The following is a 19,735-nucleotide window of genomic DNA, read 5'->3' as shown; positions in this document are numbered from 1 at the left end:
TGAGGGAGGTAATTTCTCTCAGCAGAGCTGTGAGAATTATAGTTTGACTGAGATAAAAAACGTTTATTCTGTAATTTGTTTCCTGCTAATTCAGAATTTGTTATCTTTGCTAATGGGATTAAACCTTTGCTAAAGTTGTGTTGTTTACAAGGATTGAGGCTATAACTGTTTCAATTTATTAATTTTCAACTGTCATAGATCTTCTGTGCTTCTTAAAGGCACAGTATGTTTTAATATTATTCTAATTGAATTGTATTTCCAAGTTGCAAGTTTATTTGCTAGTGTGTTAAACATGTCTGATTCAGAGGATGATACCTGTGTCATTTGTTGCAATGCCAAAGTGGAGCCCAATAGAAATTTATGTACTAACTGTATTGATGCTACTTTAAATAAAAGTCAATCTGTACAAATTGAACAAATTTCACCAAACAACGAGGGGAGAGTTATGCCGACTAACTCGCCTCACGTGTCAGTACCTACATCTCCCGCTCAGAGGGAGGTGCGTGATATTGTAGCGCCGAGTACATCTGGGCGGCCATTACAAATCACATTACAGGATATGGCTACTGTTATGACTGAGGTTTTGGCTAAATTACCAGAACTAAGAGGTAAGCGTGATCACTCTGGGGTGAGAACAGAGTGCGCTGATAATATTAGGGCCATGTCAGACACTGCGTCACAGGTGGCAGAACATGAGGACGGAGAACTTCATTCTGTGGGTGACGGTTCTGATCCAAACAGACTGGATTCAGATATTTCAAATTTTAAATTTAAACTGGAAAACCTCCGTGTATTACTAGGGGAGGTGTTAGCGGCTCTGAATGATTGTAACACAGTTGCAATACCAGAGAAAATGTGTAGGTTGGATAAATATTTTGCGGTACCGACGAGTACTGAGGTTTTTCCTATACCTAAGAGACTTACTGAAATTGTTACTAAGGAGTGGGATAGACCCGGTGTGCCGTTCTCACCCCCTCCGATATTTAGAAAAATGTTTCCAATAGACGCCACCACAAGGGACTTATGGCAAACGGTCCCTAAGGTGGAGGGAGCAGTTTCTACCTTAGCTAAGCGTACCACTATCCCGGTGGAGGATAGCTGTGCTTTTTCAGATCCAATGGATAAAAAATTAGAGGGTTACCTTAAGAAAATGTTTGTTCAACAAGGTTTTATATTGCAACCCCTTGCATGCATTGCGCCGATCACGGCTGCAGCGGCATTCTGGATTGAGTCTCTGGAAGAGAACATTGGTTCAGCTACTCTGTACGACATTACGGACAGGCTTAGAGTCCTTAAACTAGCTAATTCATTCATTTCGGAGGCCGTAGTACATCTTACTAAACTTACGGCGAAGAATTCAGGATTCGCCATTCAGGCACGCAGGGCGCTGTGGCTAAAATCCTGGTCAGCTGATGTTACTTCTAAGTCTAAATTGCTTAATATACCTTTCAAAGGGCAGACCTTATTCGGGCCCGGGTTGAAAGAGATTATCGCTGACATTACAGGAGGTAAAGGCCATGCCCTGCCTCAGGACAAAGCCAAAGCCAAGACTAGACAGTCTAATTTTCGTTCCTTTCGTAATTTCAAAGCAGGAGCAGCATCAACTTCCTCTGCACCAAAACAGGAAGGAGCTGTTGCTCGCTACAGACAAGGCTGGAAACCTAACCAGTCCTGGAACAAGGGCAAGCAGACTAGGAAACCTGCTGCTGCCCCTAAAACAGCATGAATTGAGGGCCCCCGATCCGGGATCGGATCTAGTGGGGGGCAGACTTTCTCTCTTCGCCCAGGCTTGGGCAAGAGATGTTCAGGATCCCTGGGCGCTAGAGATAATATCTCAGGGATACCTTCTGGACTTCAAATACTCTCCTCCAAGAGAGAGATTTCATCTGTCAAGATTGTCAACAATCCAGACAAAGAAAGAGGCGTTTCTACGCTGCGTACAAGAGCTCTTGTTAATGGGAGTAATCCATCCAGTTCCACGATCGAAACAGGGACAGGGGTTTTACTCAAATCTGTTTGTGGTTCCCAAAAAAGAGGGAACTTTCAGACCAATCCTGGACTTAAAGATCCTAAACAAATTCCTAAGAGTTCCATCGTTCAAGATGGAGACTATTCGGACAATTTTACCTATGATCCAAGAGGGTCAGTACATGACCACTGTAGATTTAAAAGATGCTTACCTTCACATACCGATTCACAAAGATCATTATCGGTACCTAAGGTTTGCCTTCCTAGACAGGCATTACCAGTTTGTCGCTCTTCCATTCGGATTGGCTACAGCTCCAAGAATCTTCACAAAGGTTCTGGGTGCTCTTCTGGCGGTACTAAGACCGCGGGGAATCTCGGTAGCTCCATACCTAGACGACATTCTGATACAAGCTTCAAGCTTTCAAACTGCAAAGTCTCATACAGAGTTAGTGCTGGCATTTCTAAGGTCACATGGATGGAAGGTGAACGAAAAGAAAAGTTCACTCGTTCCACTCACAAGAGTTCCCTTCCTGGGGACTCTTATAGATTCTGTAGAAATGAAGATTTACCTGACAGAGGACAGGCTAACAAGACTTCAAAGTGCTTGCCGCACCCTTCATTCCATTCAACACCCGTCAGTGGCTCAATGCATGGAGGTAATCGGCTTAATGGTAGCGGCAATGGACATAGTACCCTTTGCACGCTTACACCTCAGACCACTGCAACTGTGCATGCTAAGTCAGTGGAATGGGGATTACTCAGACTTATCCCCTTCTCTGAATCTGGATCAAGAGACCAGAAATTCTCTTCTATGGTGGCTTTCTCGGCCACATCTGTCCAGGGGGATGCCATTCAGCAGACCAGACTGGACAATTGTAACAACAGACGCCAGCCTTCTAGGTTGGGGTGCCGTCTGGAATTCTCTGAAGGCTCAGGGACAATGGAGTCAGGAGGAGAGTCTCCTGCCAATAAACATTCTGGAATTGAGAGCAGTTCTCAATGCCCTCCTGGCTTGGCCCCAGTTGACAACTCGGGGGTTCATCAGGTTTCAGTCGGACAACATCACGACTGTAGCTTACATCAACCATCAGGGAGGGACAAGAAGCTCCCTAGCTATGATGGAAGTATCAAAGATAATTCGCTGGGCAGAGTCTCACTCTTGCCACCTGTCAGCAATCCACATCCCGGGAGTGGAGAACTGGGAGGCGGATTTCTTAAGTCGTCAGACTTTTCATCCGGGGGAGTGGGAACTTCATCCGGAGGTCTTTGCCCAAATTCTTCGACGTTGGGGCAAACCAGAGATAGATCTCATGGCGTCTCGACAGAACGCCAAGCTTCCTCGTTACGGGTCCAGATCCAGGGATCCAGGAGCAGTCCTGATAGATGCTCTGACAGCACCTTGGGACTTCAGGATGGCTTACGTGTTTCCACCCTTCCCGTTGCTTCCTCGATTGATTGCCAGAATCAAACAAGAGAGAGCATCAGTGATTCTAATAGCACCTGCGTGGCCATGCAGGACTTGGTATGCAGACCTGGTGGACATGTCATCCTGTCCACCTTGGTCTCTACCTCTGAAACAGGACCTTCTGATACAGGGTCCCTTCAAACATCAAAATCTAACTTCTCTGAAGCTGACTGCTTGGAAATTGAACGCTTGATTTTATCAAGACGTGGATTTTCTGAGTCAGTTATTGATACCTTAATACAGGCTAGGAAACCTGTTACCAGAAAGATTTACCATAAGATATGGCGTAAATACCTATATTGGTGTGAATCCAAAGGTTACTCTTGGAGTAAGGTTAGGATTCCTAGGATATTGTCTTTTCTACAAGAAGGTTTAGAAAAGGGTTTATCTGCTAGTTCATTAAAGGGACAGATCTCAGCTCTGTCCATTCTGTTACACAAACGTCTGTCAGAAGTTCCTGACGTCCAGGCTTTTTGTCAGGCTTTGGCCAGAATTAAGCCTGTGGTTAAAACTGTTGCTCCACCATGGAGTTTAAACCTTGTTCTTAATGTTTTACAGGGCGTTCCGTTTGAACCCCTTCATTCCATCGATATAAAGTTGTTATCTTGGAAAGTTCTATTTTTAATGGCTATTTCCTCGGCTCGAAGAGTCTCTGAATTATCAGCCTTACATTGTGATTCTCCTTATTTGATTTTTCATTCGGATAAGGTAGTCCTGCGTACTAAACCTGGGTTCTTACCTAAGGTAGTTACTAACAGGAATATCAATCAAGAGATTGTTGTTCCTTCTTTATGCCCAAATCCTTCTTCAAAGAAGGAACGTCTACTGCACAACCTGGATGTAGTCCGTGCTCTAAAATTTTACTTACAGGCAACTAAGGAATTTCGACAAACGTCTTCTCTGTTTGTCATTTACTCTGGGCAGAGGAGAGGTCAAAAAGCTTCCGCTACCTCTCTTTCTTTTTGGCTTCGTAGCATAATTCGTTTAGCTTATGAGACTGCTGGACAGCAGCCTCCTGAAAGAATTACAGCTCATTCCACTAGAGCTGTGGCTTCCACTTGGGCCTTCAAGAATGAGGCCTCTGTTGAACAGATTTGCAAGGCTGCAACTTGGTCTTCGCTTCATACTTTTTCCAAATTTTACAAATTTGACACTTTTGCTTCATCGGAGGCTATTTTTGGGAGAAAGGTTCTTCAGGCAGTGGTTCCTTCTGTATAAAGAGCCTGCCTATCCCTCCCGTCATCCGTGTACTTTTGCTTTGGTATTGGTATCCCAGAAGTAATGATGATCCGTGGACTGATCACACTTAACAGAAGAAAACATAATTTATGCTTACCTGATAAATTCCTTTCTTCTGTAGTGTGATCAGTCCACGGCCCGCCCTGTTTTTAAGGCAGGTAAATATTTTTTAATTTATACTCCAGTCACCACTTCACCCTTGGCTTTTCCTTTCTCGTTGGTCCTTGGTCGAATGACTGGGAGTGACGTAGAGGGGAGGAGCTATATGCAGCTCTGCTGGGTGAATCCTCTTGCACTTCCTGTTGGGGAGGAGTAATATCCCAGAAGTAATGATGACCCGTGGACTGATCACACTACAGAAGAAAGGAATTTATCAGGTAAGCATAAATTATGTTTTTATGGTGCAATATGAGGAGTTATAGGGAGCGGTTATATGTAGCAATTGGAGGAGTTATAGGGAGCTTTTATATGGTATAATAGGAGGAGTTATAGGGAGCTGTTATATGGTACAATAGGAGGAGTTATAGGGAGCTGTTATATGGTGTAATAGGAGGAGTTATAGGGAGTTGTTATATGGTGCAATAGGAGGAGTTATAGGGAGCTGTTATATGGTGCAATAGGAGGAGTTATAGGGAGCTGTTATATGGTGCAATAGGAGGAGCTATAGGGAGCTGTTATATGGTGTAATAGGAGGAGTTATAGGGAGCTGTTATATGGTGTAATAGGAGGAGTTATAGGGAGCTGTTATATGGTGCAATAGGAGGAGCTATAGGGAGCTGTTATATGGTGCAATAGGAGGAGTTATAGGGAGCTGTTATATGGTGCAATAGGAGGAGTTATAGGGAGTTGTTATATGGTGCAATAGGAGGAGTTATAGGGAGCTGTTATATGGTGCAATAGGAGGAATTATAGGGAGCTGTTATATGGTGTAATAGGAGGAGTTATAGGGAGTTGTTATATGGTGCAATAGGAGGAGTTATAGGGAGTTGTTATATGGTGCAATAGGAGGAGTTATAGGGAGCTGTTATATGGTGCAATAGGAGGAATTATAGGGAGCTGTTATATGGTGCAGTAGGAGGAGTTATAGGGAGCTGTTATATGGTGCAATAGGAGGAGTTATAGGGAGCTGTTATATGGTGCAATAGGAGGAGCTATAGGGAGCTGTTATATGGTGTAATAGGAGGAGTTATAGGGAGCTGTTATATGGTGCAATAGGAGGAGCTATAGGGAGCTGTTATATGGTGCAATAGGAGGAGTTATAGGGAGCTGTTATATGGTGCAATAGGAGGAGTTATAGGGAGCTGTTATATGGTGCAATAGGAGGAGTTATAGGGAGCTGTTATATTGTGCAATAGGGGGAGTTATAGGGAGCTGTTATATTGTGCAATAGGAGGAGTTATAGGGAGCTGTTATATGGTGCAATAGGAGGATTTATAGGGAGCTGTTATATGGTGCAATAGGAGGAGTTATAGGGAGCTGTTATATGGTGCAATAGGAGGATTTATAGGGAGCTGTTATATGGTGCAATAGGAGGAGTTATAGGGAGCTGTTATATGGTGCAATAGGAGGAGTTATATGGAGCTGTTATATGGTGCAATAGGAGGAGTTATAGGGAGCTGTTATATGGTGCAATAGGAGAAGTTATAGGGAGCTGTTATATGGTGCAATAGGAGGAGTTATAGGGAGTTGTTATATGGTGCAATAGGAGGAGTTATAGGGAGCTGTTATATGGTGCAATAGGAGGAGTTATAGGGAGCTGTTATATTGTGCAATAGGGGGAGTTATAGGGAGCTGTTATATTGTGCAATAGGAGGAGTTATAGGGAGCTGTTATATGGTGCAATAGGAGGAGTTATAGGGAGCTGTTATATGGTGTAATAGGAGGAGTTATAGGGAGCTGTTATATGGTGCAATAGGAGAGTTATAGGGAGCCGTTATATGGTGCAATAGGAGGAGTTATAGGGAGCTGTTATATGGTGTAATAGGAGGAGATATAGGGAGCCGTTATATGGTGTAATAGGAGGAGATATAGGGAGCCGTTATATCGTGTAATAGGAGGAGTTATAGGGAGCTGTTATATGGTGCAATAGGAGGAGTTATAGGGAGCTGTTATGTGGTGCAATAGGAGGAGCTATAGGGAGCTGTTATATGGTGCAATAGGAGGAGTTATAGGGAGCTGTTATATGGTGCAATAGGAGGAGTTATAGGGAGCTGTTATATGGTGCAATAGGAGGAGTTATAGAGAGCTGTTATATTGTGCAATAGGAGGAGTTATAGGGAGCTGTTATGTGGTGCAATAGGAGGAGTTATAGGGAGCTGTTATATGGTGCAATAGGAGGAGTTATAGGCAGCTGTTATGTGGTGCAATAGGAGGAGTTATAGGGAGCTGTTATATGGTGCAATAGGAGGAGTTATAGGGAGCTGTTATATGGTGCAATAGGAGGAGTTATAGGGAGCTGTTATGTGGTGCAATAGGAGGAGTTATAGGGAGCTGTTATATGGTGCAATAGGAGGAGTTATAGGGAGCTGTTATGTGGTGCAATAGGAGGAGTTATAAGGAGCTGTTATATGGTGCAATAGGAGGAGTTATAGGGAGCTGTTATATGGTGCAATAGGAGGAGTTATAGGGAGCTGTTATGTGGTGCAATAGGAGGAGTTATAAGGAGCTGTTATATGGTGCTATAGGAGGAGTTATAGGAAGCTGTTATATGGTGCAATATGAGGAGTTATAGGGAGCTATTATATGGTGCAATAGGAGGAGTTATAGGGAGCTGTTATGTGGTGCAATAGGAGGAGTTATAGGGAGCTGTTATATGGTGCAATAGGAGGAGTTATAGGGAGCTGTTGTGGTGCAATAGGAGGAGTTATATGGAGCTGTTATATGGTGCAATAGGAGGAGTTATAGGGAGCTGTTATATGGTGCAATAGGAGGAGTTATAGGGAGCTGTTATGTGGTGCAATAGGAGGAGTTATAGGGAGCTGTTATATGGTGTAATAGGAGGAGTTATAGGGTGCTGTTATATGGTGCAATAGGAGGAGTTATAGGGAGCTGTTATATGGTGCAATAGGAGGAGTTATAGGGAGCTGTTATGTGGTGCAATAGGAGGAGTTATAGGGAGCTGTTATATGGTGCAATAGGAGGAGTTATAGGGAGCTGTTATGTGGTGCAATAGGAGGAGTTATAAGGAGCTGTTATATGGTGCAATAGGAGGAGTTATAGGGAGCCGTTATATGGTGCAATATGAGGAGTTATAGGGAGCTGTTATATGGTACAATAGGAGGAGTTATAGGGAGCTGTTATATGGTGTAATATGAGGAGTTATAGGGAGCTGTTATATGGTACAATAGGAAGAGTTTTAGGGAGCTGTTATATGGTGCAATGCGAGGAGCTATAGGGAGCTGTTATATGGAGCAATAGGAGGAATTATAGGGAGCTGTTATATGGTGCAATAGGAGGAGTTATAGGGAGCTGTTATACGGTGCAATAGGAGGAGTTATAGGGAGCTGTTATATGGTCAATAGGAGGAGTTATATGGAGCTGTTATATGGTGCAGTAGGAGGAGTTATAGGGAGCTGTTATATGGTGCAATAGGAAGAGTTTTTAGGGAGCTGTTATATGGTGCAATAGGAGGAGTTATAGGGAGCTGTTATATGATGCAATAGGAGGAGTTATAGGGAGCTGTTATATGGTGCAATAGGAGGAGTTATATGGAGCTGTTATATGGGGCAGTAGGAGGAGTTATAGGGAGCTGTTATATGATGCAATAGGAGGAGTTATAGGGAGCTGTTATATGGTGCAATAGAAGGAGTTATAGGGAGCCGTTATATGGTGCAATAGAAGGAGTTATAGGGAGCCGTTATATGGTGCAATAGGAGGAGTTATAGGGAGCTGTTATATGGTGTAATAGGAGGAGTTATAGGGAGCCGTTATATGGTGCAATAGGAGGAGATATAGGGAACTGTTATATGGTGCAATAGGAGGAGTTATAGGGAGTTGTTATATGGTGCAATAGGAGGAGTTATAGGGAGCTGTTATATGGTGCAATAGGAGGAGTTATAGGGAGCTATTATATGGTGCAATAGGAGGAGTTATAGGGAGTTGTTATATGGTGCAATATGAGGAGTTATAGGGAGCTGTTATATGGTGCAATAGGAGGAGTTATAGGGAGCTGTTATATGGTGCAATAGGAGGAGTTATAGGGAGCTGTTATATGGTGCAATTGGAGGAGTTATAGGGAGCTGTTATGTGGTGCAATAGGAGATGTTATAGGGAGCTGTTATATGGTGCAATAGGAGGAGTTATAGGGAGCTGTTATGTGGTGCAATAGGAGATGTTATAGGGAGCTGTTATATGGTGCAATAGGAGGAGTTATAGGGAGCTGTTATATGGTGCAATAGGAGGAGTTATAGGGAGCTGTTATATGGTGTAATAGGAGGAGTTATAGGGAGCTGTTATATGGTGTAATAGGAGGAGTTATAGGGAGCTGTTATATGGTGCAATAGGAGGAATTATAGGGAGCTGTTATATGGTGCAATAGGAGGAGTTATAGGGAGCTGTTATATGGTGCAATAGGAGGAGTTATAGGGAGCTGTTATATGGTGCAATAGGAGGAGTTATAGGGAGCTGTTATATGGAGCAATAGGAGGAGTTATAGGGAGCTGTTATATGGTGTAATAGGAGGAGTTATAGGGAGCTGTTATATTGTGCAATAGGAGGAGTTATAGGAAGCTGTTATATGGTGTAATAGTAGGAGTTCTAGGGAGCTGTTATATGGTGCAATAGGAGGAGTTATAGGAAGCTGTTATATGGTGCAATAGGAGGAGTTATAGGGAGCTGTTATATGGTGCAATAGGAGGAGTTATAGGGAGCTGTTATATGGTGCAATAGGAGGAGTTATAGGGAGCTGTTCTATGGTGCAATAGGAGGAGTTATAGGGAGCTGTTATATGGTGCAATAGGAGGAGTTATAGGGAGCTGTTATATGGAGCAATAGGAGGAGTTATAGGGAGCTGTTATATGGTGTAATAGGAGGAGTTATAGGGAGCTGTTATATGGTGCAATAGGAGTAGTTATAGGGAGCTGTTATATGGTGCAAAAGGTGGAGTTATAGTGAGCTGTTATATGAAGCAATAGGAAGAGTTATAGTGAGCTGTTATATGGTGCAATAGGAGGAGTTATAGGGAGCTGTTATATGAAGCAATAGGAAGAGTTATAGTGAGCTGTTATATGGTGCAATAGGAGGAGTTATAGGGAGCTGTTATATGGTGCAATAGGGGGAGTTATAGGGAGCTGTTATATGGTGCAATAGGAGGAGTTATAGGGAGCTGTTATATGGTGCAATAGGAGGAGTTATAGGGAGCTGTTATATGGTGCAATAGGAGGAGTTATAGGGAGCTGTTATATTGTACAATAGGAGTAATTATAGGGAGCTGTTATATGGTGCAATAGGAGGAGTTAAAGGAAGCTGTTATATGATGCAATAGGAGGAGTTATAGGGAGCTGTTATATGGCGCAATAGGAGGAGTTATAGGGAGCTGTTATATGGTGCAATAGGAGGAGTTATAGGGAGCTGTTATATGGTGCAATAGGGGGAGTTATAGGGAGCTGTTATATGGTGCAATAGGAGGAGTTATAGGGAGCTGTTATATGGTGCAATAGGAGGAGTTATAGGGAGCTATTATATGGTGCAATAGGAGGAGTTATAGGTAGCTGTTATATGGTGCAATAGGAGGAGTTATATAGATATATTATATGGTGCAATAGGAGGAGTTATAGGGAGCTGTTATATGGTGCAATAGGAGGAGTTATAGGTAGCTGTTATATGGTGCAATAGGAGGAGTTATATAGATATATTATATGGTGCAATAGGAGGAGTTATAGGTAGCTGTTATATGGTGCAATAGGAGGAGTTATATAGATATATTATATGGTGCAATAGGAAGAGTTATAAGGAGCTTTTATATGCTGCAATAGGAGAGTTATAGGGAGCTGTTATATGGTGCAATAGGAGGAGTTATATAGATATATTATATAGTGCAATAGGAGTTTTAGGGAGTTGTTATATGGTGCAATGGGAGGAGTTATAGGAAGCTGTTATATGGTGCAATAGGAGGAGTTATAGGGAGCAGTTATATGGTGCAATATGAGGAGTTATAGGGAGCTGTTATATGGTGCAATAGGAGGAGTTATAGGGAGCTGTTATATGGTGCAATAGGAGTTATAGGGAGCTGTTATATGGTGCAATAGGAGTTATAGGGAGCTGTTATATGGTGCAATAGGAGGAGTTATAGGGAGCTGTTATATGGTGCAATAGGAGGAGTTATAGGGAGCTGTTATATGGTGCAATAGGAGGAGTTATATCAGAAACACTTTTAAAATTTAAGTTAGTCCGCACATAAAGTCTTCCATGGAAAGCCAACCACATCAGATAGTGTAGCCCCGCCCACCTCATTATTTTTTAATTTTTTTTTTAATTGTAATGATGTTGATGCAACATATAATACCGGCCGGTTACCGCACACTCGCCTAGATTTAGAGTTGGGCGGTAGCCGTCAAAACCAGCGTTAGAGGCTCCTAACGCTGGTTTTTACCGCCCTCTGGTATTTGGAGTCATTCAGGAAAGGGTCTAACGCTCACTTTCCAGCCGCGACTTTTCCATACCGCAGATCCCCTTACGTCAATTGCGTATCCTATCTTTTCAATGGGATCTTTGTAACGCCGGTATTTAGAGTCGTGGCTGAAGTGAGCGTTAGAAATCTAACGACAAAACTCCAGCCGCAGAAGAAAGTCAGTAGTTAAGAGCTTTCTGGGCTAACGCCGGTTTACAAAGCTCTTAACTACTGTGCTGTAAAGTACACTAACACCCATAAACTACCTATGTACCCCTAAACCGAGGTCCCCCCACATCGCCGCCACTCTATTAAATTTTTTTAACCCCTAATCTGCCGACCGCCAACTACGTTATCCTTATGTACCCCTAATCTGCTGCCCCTAACACCGCCGACCCCTATATTATATTTATTAACCCCAAACCTGCCCCCCACAATGTCGCCGCCAGCTACCTACAATAATTAACCCCTAATCTGCCGACCGCAAAGCGCCGCCACCTACGTTATCCTTATGTACCCCTAATCTGCTGCCCCTAACACCGCCGACCCCTATATTATATTTATTAACCCCTAATCTGCCCCCTCAACATTGCCTCCACCTGCCTACACTTATTAACCCCTAATCTGCCGAGCGGACCGCACCGCTACTATAATAAAGTTATTAACCCCTAATCCGCCTCACTCCCGCCTCAATAACCCTATAATAAATAGTATTAACCCCTAATCTGCCCTCCCTAACATCGCCGACACCTAACTTCAATTATTAACCCCTAATCTGCCGACCGAATCTCGCCGCTACTGTAATAAATGGATTAACCCCTAAAGCTAAGTCTAACCCTAACACTAACACCCCCCTAAATTAAATATAATTTAAATCTAACTAAATAAATTAACTCTTATTAAATAAATTATTCCTATTTAAAGCTAAATACTTACCTGTAAAATAAACCCTAATATAGCTACAATATAAATTATAATTATATTATAGCTATTTTAGGATTTATATTTATTTTACAGGTAACTTTGTATTTATTTTAACCAGGTACAATAGCTATTAAATAGTTAAGAACTATTTAATAGCTAAAATAGTTAAAATAATTACAAAATTACCTGTAAAATAAATCCTAACCTAAGTTACAATTAAACCTAACACTACACTATCAATAAATTAATTAAATACAATATCTACAAATAAATACAATGAAATAAACTAACTAAAGTACAAAAAATAAAAAATAACTAAGTTACAAAAAATAAAAAAATATTTACAAACATTAGAAAAATATTACAACAATTTTAAACTAATTACACCTACTCTAAGCCCCCTAATAAAATAACAAAGACCCCCAAAATAAAAAAATGCCCTACCCTATTCTAAATTAAAAAAGTTCAAAGCTCTTTTACCTTACCAGCCCTGAACAGGGCCCTTTGCGGGGCATGCCCCAAAGAATTCAGCTCTTTTGCCTGTAAAAAAAACACATACAATACCCCCCCCAACATTACAACCCACCACCCACATACCCCTAATCTAACCCAAACCCCCCTTAAATAAACCTAACACTAAGCCCCTGAAGATCTTCCTACCTTATCTTCACCATGCCAGGTTCACCGATCCGTCCTCGGAAGTCTTGATCCAAGCCTCGGAAGTGTTGATCCAAGCCCAAGCAGGGGGCTGAAGAGTGACGTCCATCCTCGGGCTGAAGTCTGGATCCAAGCGGCGGCTGAAGAAATCCATCATCGGGCTGAAGTCGGAAGTCCATCATCGGGATGAAGTCTTCTATCAAGCAGCATCTTCAATCTTCTTTCTTCCAGAGCGGAGCGGAGCCATCTTCTTCCCAGCCGACGCGGATCCATCCTCTTCTAACGATGCCTACTAGCCGAATGACGATTCCTTTAAATGACGTCATCCAAGATAGCGTCCGTCGAATTCCGATTGGCTGATAGGATTCTATCAGCCAATCGGAATTAAGGTAGGAAAATTCTGATTGGCGGATGGAATCAGCCAATCAGATTGAGCTCGCATTCTATTGGCTGATCGGAACAGCCAATAGAATGTGAGCTCAATCTGATTGGCTGATCGGATCAGCCAATCGGATTTAACTTGAATCTGATTGGCTGATTCCATCAGCCAATCAGAATTTTCCTACCTTAATTCCGATTGGCTGATAGAATCCTATCAGCCAATCGGAATTCGACGGACGCCATCTTGTATGACGTCATTTAAAGGAACCGTCATTCGGCGAGTAGGCGTCGGTAGAAGAGGATGTTCCGCGTCGGCTGGAAGATGATGGCTCCGGAAGAAAGAAAATTGAAGATGCTGCTTCTTAGAAGACTTCATCCCGATGATGGACTTCTTTAGCGCCTGCTTGGATCAAGACTTCAGCCCGATGATGGATTTCTTCAGCCACCGCTTGGATCCAGACTTCAGCCCGAGGATGGACTTCACTCTTCAGCCCCCCGCTTGGGCTTGGATCAAGACTTCGGACCCTCTTCTGGAACGATCGGTGAACCTGGCATGGTGAAGACAAGGTAGGGAGATCTTCAGGGGCTTAGTGTTAGGTTTATTTAAGGGGGGTTTGGGTTAGATTAGGGGTATGTGGGTGGTGGGTTGTAATGTGGGGGTGGGGTATTGTATGTTTTTTTTTTACAGGCAAAAGAGCTGAATTCTTTGGGGCATGCGCCGCAAAGGGCCCTTTTAAGGGCTGGTAAGGTAAAAGAGCATTGAACTTTTGTAATTTAGAATAGGGTAGGGCATTTTTTTATTTTGGGGGGCTTTGTTATTTTATTAGGGGGCTTAGAGTAGGTGTAATTAGTTTAAAATTGTTGTAATTTTTTTCTAATGTTTGTAAATATTTTTTTATTTTTTGTAACTTAGTTCTTTTTTATTTTTTGTACTTTAGTTAGTTTATTTAATTGTATTTATTTGTAGGAATTGTATTTAATGTATTTATTGATAGTGTAGTGTTAGGTTTAATTGTAGATAATTGTAGGTAGTTTATTTAATTAATTTATTGATAGTGTAGTGTTAGGTTTAATTGTAACTTAGGTTAGGATTTATTTTACAGGTAATTTTGTAATTATTTTAACTAGGTAACTATTAAATAGTTATTAACTATTTAATAGCTATTCTACCTGGTTAAAATAATTACAAAGTTGCCTGTAAAATAAATATTAATCCTAAAATAGCTACAATATAATTATAATTTATATTGTAGCTATATTAGGGTTTATTTTACAGGTAAGTATTTAGCTTTAAATAGGAATAATTTAATAAGAGTTAATTTATTTCGTTAGATTTAAATTATATTTAATTTAGGGGGGTGTTAGGGTTAAAGTTAGACTTAGCTTTAGGGTTTAATAAATTTATTAGAGTAGCGGTGAGCTCCTGTCGGCAGATTAGGGGTTAATACTTGAAGTTAGGTGTCGGCAATGTTAGGGAGGGCAGATTAGGGGTTAATACTATTTATTATAGGGTTATTGAGGCGGGAGTGAGGCGGATTAGGGGTTAATACATTTATTATAGTAGCGCTCAGATCCGGTCGGCAGACCGGTTAATAGGTGTAGTTAGGTGGAGGCGACGTTGGGGGCGGCAGATTAGGGGTTAATAAATATAATATAGGGGTCAGCGATGTTAGGGCAGCAGATTAGGGGTACATAGGGATAATGTAGGTGGCGGGGGTGTACGGAGCGGCAGATTAGGGATTAAAAATAATATGCAGGGGTCAGCGATAGCGGGGGCGGCAGAAAGATTAGGGGTTAATACGTGTAAGGTTAGGGGTGTTTAGACTCGGGGTACATGTTAGAGTGTTAGGTGCAGACTTAGGAAGTGTTTCCCCATAGAAAACAATGGGGCTGCGTTAGGAGCTGAACGCGGCTTTTTTGCAGGTGTTTTTTTTCAGCTCAAACAGCCCCATTGTTTTCTATGGGGGAATCGTGCACGAGCACGTTTTTGAAGCTGGCCGCGTCCGTAAGCACTGCTGGTATCGAGAGTTGAAGTTGCGGTAAATATCCTCTACGCTCCTTTTTTGGAGCCTAACGCAGCCATTCTGTGAACTCTAAATACCAGCGGTATTTAAAAGGTGCGGCCAGAAAAAAGCATGCGTAGCTAACGCACCCCTTTGGCCGCAAAACTCTAAATCTAGGCGACTGTCTGGTGACAGTGTGACACACGTCACACAGCCGCACTTCTGTAGTGGCTGGCAGGGTGCTGTGGCTCTTTATTTTGCCTCTTACCCAGTCAATGCATGAATGTGTATTTTGCCACAGCATCTGCCAGCCAGGGCGCCAGACTGATGTGACACAGTCAGATGTAGTAGGAGAGATGCTCAGATGCCGATCCGATCATCTGAGAGGGCAGAGGACCATTTTTTGTAGCAGGCTGGCCCAGTGTTATTCCTTATATGGCCATATATGGGGACGACACGTGTCATGTCATGCACGGGCACCGCACAATCTCTTCTTGGTGGGGTGGGCGGGAAAACAACCACAGTCTCAGGCTGCAAAAGCAGAAAGACATGCCACACTGTGCAGTGAGTCTACAGAGCAGCAGGTGAGGTTGTGTTTGTTAAAAAAGTATTACTAATCTGATTATCAGAATATCAGTATGTGACATTGTGTATCATTTATACTGATTTAATTGCTTATTGCTGCCTTGGATGATCATCGATGATCATCAATCTCTCTGTTTATTTTGTTAAATTAGGCTACAAGTACTATTAGTTTTATAGATCCTGACTCTGTCATCAGTAATCACATTGTATACATTACTGATTCAACCATTCAATTGTTAATTGCTGCCTTGGATGATCATCATTAATCTCTTGAATAGATCAATGATCATCCTAAGCAGCAATAAGCAATTTACTCAGTATACATACATACTGATTACTGATGGCAGACTCGAAATCTATAAAAATGGTTGTAGCCAACCTAATTCAACAAAATAAACTGTATTTTGTTGAATTAGGTTGGCTACAACCACTTTTATAGATTCTGAGTCTGCCATCAGTAATCAGTATGTATACTTACTGATTGAATTGCTTATTGTTGCCTTGGTTGATCATTGTTGATCTCTTCTCTAATGTTTATTTTGTTGAATTAGGTTAACTAGCTACAATCAGTTTTATAGATTCTGAGTCTGCCATGTTGCACTGTCAGAGAGTCAGCTGTTTTCACTTCTTGTCTCCTTATGTTAAATCAATGTGAGAAATTACAGTAAGGACATAGCAGAAGGGCTTTCTTTTTAGAAGGACTTGTTAAAGGGACATAAAACCCAATGTTTTTTCTTTCATGATTCGGATAGAACAGCAATTTTAAGCAACTTTCTATATTTACTCCTATTATTAATTTTTCTTCATTCTCTTTGTATCTTTATTTAAAAAGCAATAATGTAAGCTCAGAAACTGGCCCATTTTTGGTTCAACACCTGGGTAGCACTACCAATCAAAAAGTGCAAACACCGTAGAACGGAAGGGTCGGGGCTGCGAGACGATGCCGTGTGTGGCTGGGAGAGAAGGCCAGGGGATGCTGGTCGACTAAGCGAGCCTAAGGTTTGACCCGTTTACACAGGCGGTATGCCAGCGGTACGTGAACTCCCAAGTCAACACGGCTGGAGTCTCTAGGTGGATTCTTAAAACTGCATTAACCGGGAAGAAATAAAGGCGCGAGTCTAACACCTCGCCTGTGTTACAAATGAGTACTTTAAATGTGTTATTTTGGTTTTGTTGTGTTTTTTTTATATTTTACTTTATTTTTTCATACCAACAAATTGACAAAATACAGTTATTATAGGGTGTGGGAAATGTTAAATGTTTTTGTCACTTAAACAAGTATTATACCATGTTTGGGATACGGTTAAAGAAATAGTCTAGTCAAAATTAAACTTTCATGATTCAGGTAGAGCAGCAATCTTAAGTCACTTTCTATTTTACTCCTATTATCAATTTGTCTTCATTCTCTTGGTATCTTTATTTCAAAAAGCAGGAATGTAAGCATGGGAGCCGGCCCAGTTTTGGTTCAACACCTGGGTAGTGCTTTCTGATTGGTGTCTAATTGCAGCCACCAATCAGCAAGCGCTACCCAAGTGCTGAACCAAAAATGGGCTGGCTCCTAAGCTTACATTAAAATAAAGATTCTAAGAGAACGGAAAAAAAAAATAGGATCAATTTAGAAAGTTGCTTAAAACTGCCTGCTCTATCTGAATCATGACAGTTTAATTTTGACTAGACTATTCCTTTAAATAAGAAATGATGACCAGGGGGGGGAATGAGCCTCTTTGCCTTAACATGCCCGGGCCTTTTGTTGGTCCCAGTTTGGCCCTGGGTGTATTACATTACTTAACCCCTTAACAACCAACGACGTATGGGGTACGTCCTGCAAAAAAATGCAGTTAATGACCAAGGACGTACCCCGTACGTCGTTGGTCTTTGAAAGCCCTGGAAGCGATCCTGATCGCTTCCAGCCGCTTTCATGTTATTGCAGTGATGCCTCGATATTGAGGCATCCTGCAATAACAGTTTTGAGCAGTCCGATGCAGAGAGAGCCACTCTGTGGCCCTCTCTGCATCGGCCATTGATCGCAGTATTCGTTGGTGGGTGGGAGCTTACCAAGGGAGGCGGGTGGGCGGCGATCAATGGAGGAGGGGGGCAGGATCGCGTGTGGGGTGCGTGCCAGAATGCGCGCGCTTGCACGGGAGCGTGCGCGCGCACGAGGGTGGGTGCGTGCGTGTGCGGGTGGGAACCCTACACTATGGAACAAATATAAGGAGGAGATATAAGTGGGAGAGACTCAGTGGGATGAATAAATAAAATTAGTAATCTGGGAGAGGGTTGGGGGTTGGGGGTTGTGGGGGGGCAGCTACACTACAGAAAATAGTTTTTTTTTTTAAATAAAAATAAACCAAAACGTTTTTAATTTGAAACTGGGTACTGGCAGACAGCTGCCAGTACCCAATATGGCGCTCAATAAGGCAGGGGGGGGGGGGGGGTTAGAGAGCTGTTTGGGGGGGGGATCAGGGAGGTTGGGGGCTAAGGGGGATCCTACATAGCAGCATATGTAAATATGCTCAAAAAAAATAAAAATAAAATAAAAGATAGCTTTTATTTTAGTACTGGCAGACTTTCTGCCAGTACTTAAGATGGCGGGGACAATTGTGGGTTTGGGGATGGAAGAGAGCTGTTTGGGAGGGATCAGGGGGTGTGATGTGTCAGGTGGGAGGCTGATCTCTACACTAAAGCTAAAATTAACCCTGCAAACTCCCTACAAGCTACCTAATTAACCCCTTCACTGCTAGCCATAATACTCGTGTGATGCGCAGCGGCATTTAGCGGCCTTCTAATTACCAAAAAGCAACGCCAAAGCCATATATGTCTGCTATTTCTGAACAAAGGGGATCCCAGAGAAGCATTTACAACCATTTGTGCCATAATTGCACAAGCTGTTTGTAAATAATTTCAGTGAGAAACCTAAAATTGTGAAAAATTTAAAATTTTTTTTAATTTGATCGCATTTGGCGGTGAAATGGTGGCATGAAATATACCAAAATTGGCCTAGATCAATACTTGGGGTTGTCTACTACACTACACTAAAGCTAAAATTATCCCTAAAAGTTCCCTACATGCTCCATAATTAACCCCTTCACTGCTGGCCATAATACACGTGTAGTGCGCAGTGGCATTTAGCAGCCTTCTAATTACTAAAAAGCAACACCAAAGCCATATATGTCTGCTATTTCTGAACAAAGGGGATCCCAGAGAAGAATTTACAACCATTTGTGCCATAATTGCAGAAGCTGTTTGTAAATAATTTCAGTGAGAAACCAAAAGTTTGTGAAAAAATTAGTAAAAAAGTGAACAATTTTTTGTATTTAATCGCATTTGGCAGTGAAATGGTGGCATGAAATATACCAAAATGGGCCTAGATGAATACTTTGGGATGTCTACTAAAAAAAAATATATACATGTCAATGGATATTCAGAGATTCCTGAAAGATATTAGTGTTCTAATGTAACTAGCGCTAATTTTGAAAAATAATGGTTTGGAAATAGCAAAGTGCTACTTGTACTTATTGCCCTATAACTTACAAAAAAAGCAAAGAACATGTAAACATTGGGTATTTCTAAACTCAGGACAAAATTTAGAAACTATTTAGCACGGGTGTTTTTTGGTGGTTGTAGATGTGTAACAGATTTTGGGGGTCAAAGTTAGAAAAAGTGTGTTTTTTTCATTTTTTTCCTCATATTTTATAATTTTTTTTATAGTAAATTATAAGATATGATGAAAATAATGGTATCTTTAGAAAGTCCATTTAATGGCGAGAAAAACGGTATATAATATGTGTGGGTACAGTAAATGAGTAAGAGGAAAATTACAGCTAAACACAAACACCGCAGAAATGTAAAAATAGCCTTGGTCCCAAACGGACAGAAAATGGAAAAGTGCTGTGGTCATTAAGGGGT

Source organism: Bombina bombina, chromosome 7, assembly GCF_027579735.1.
Source record: "Bombina bombina isolate aBomBom1 chromosome 7, aBomBom1.pri, whole genome shotgun sequence".
In the NCBI taxonomy this organism is placed as follows: Eukaryota; Metazoa; Chordata; class Amphibia; order Anura; family Bombinatoridae; genus Bombina; species Bombina bombina.
The sequence above is the reverse complement of the archived record's forward strand: the minus strand, read 5'-3'. Positions refer to the sequence as shown.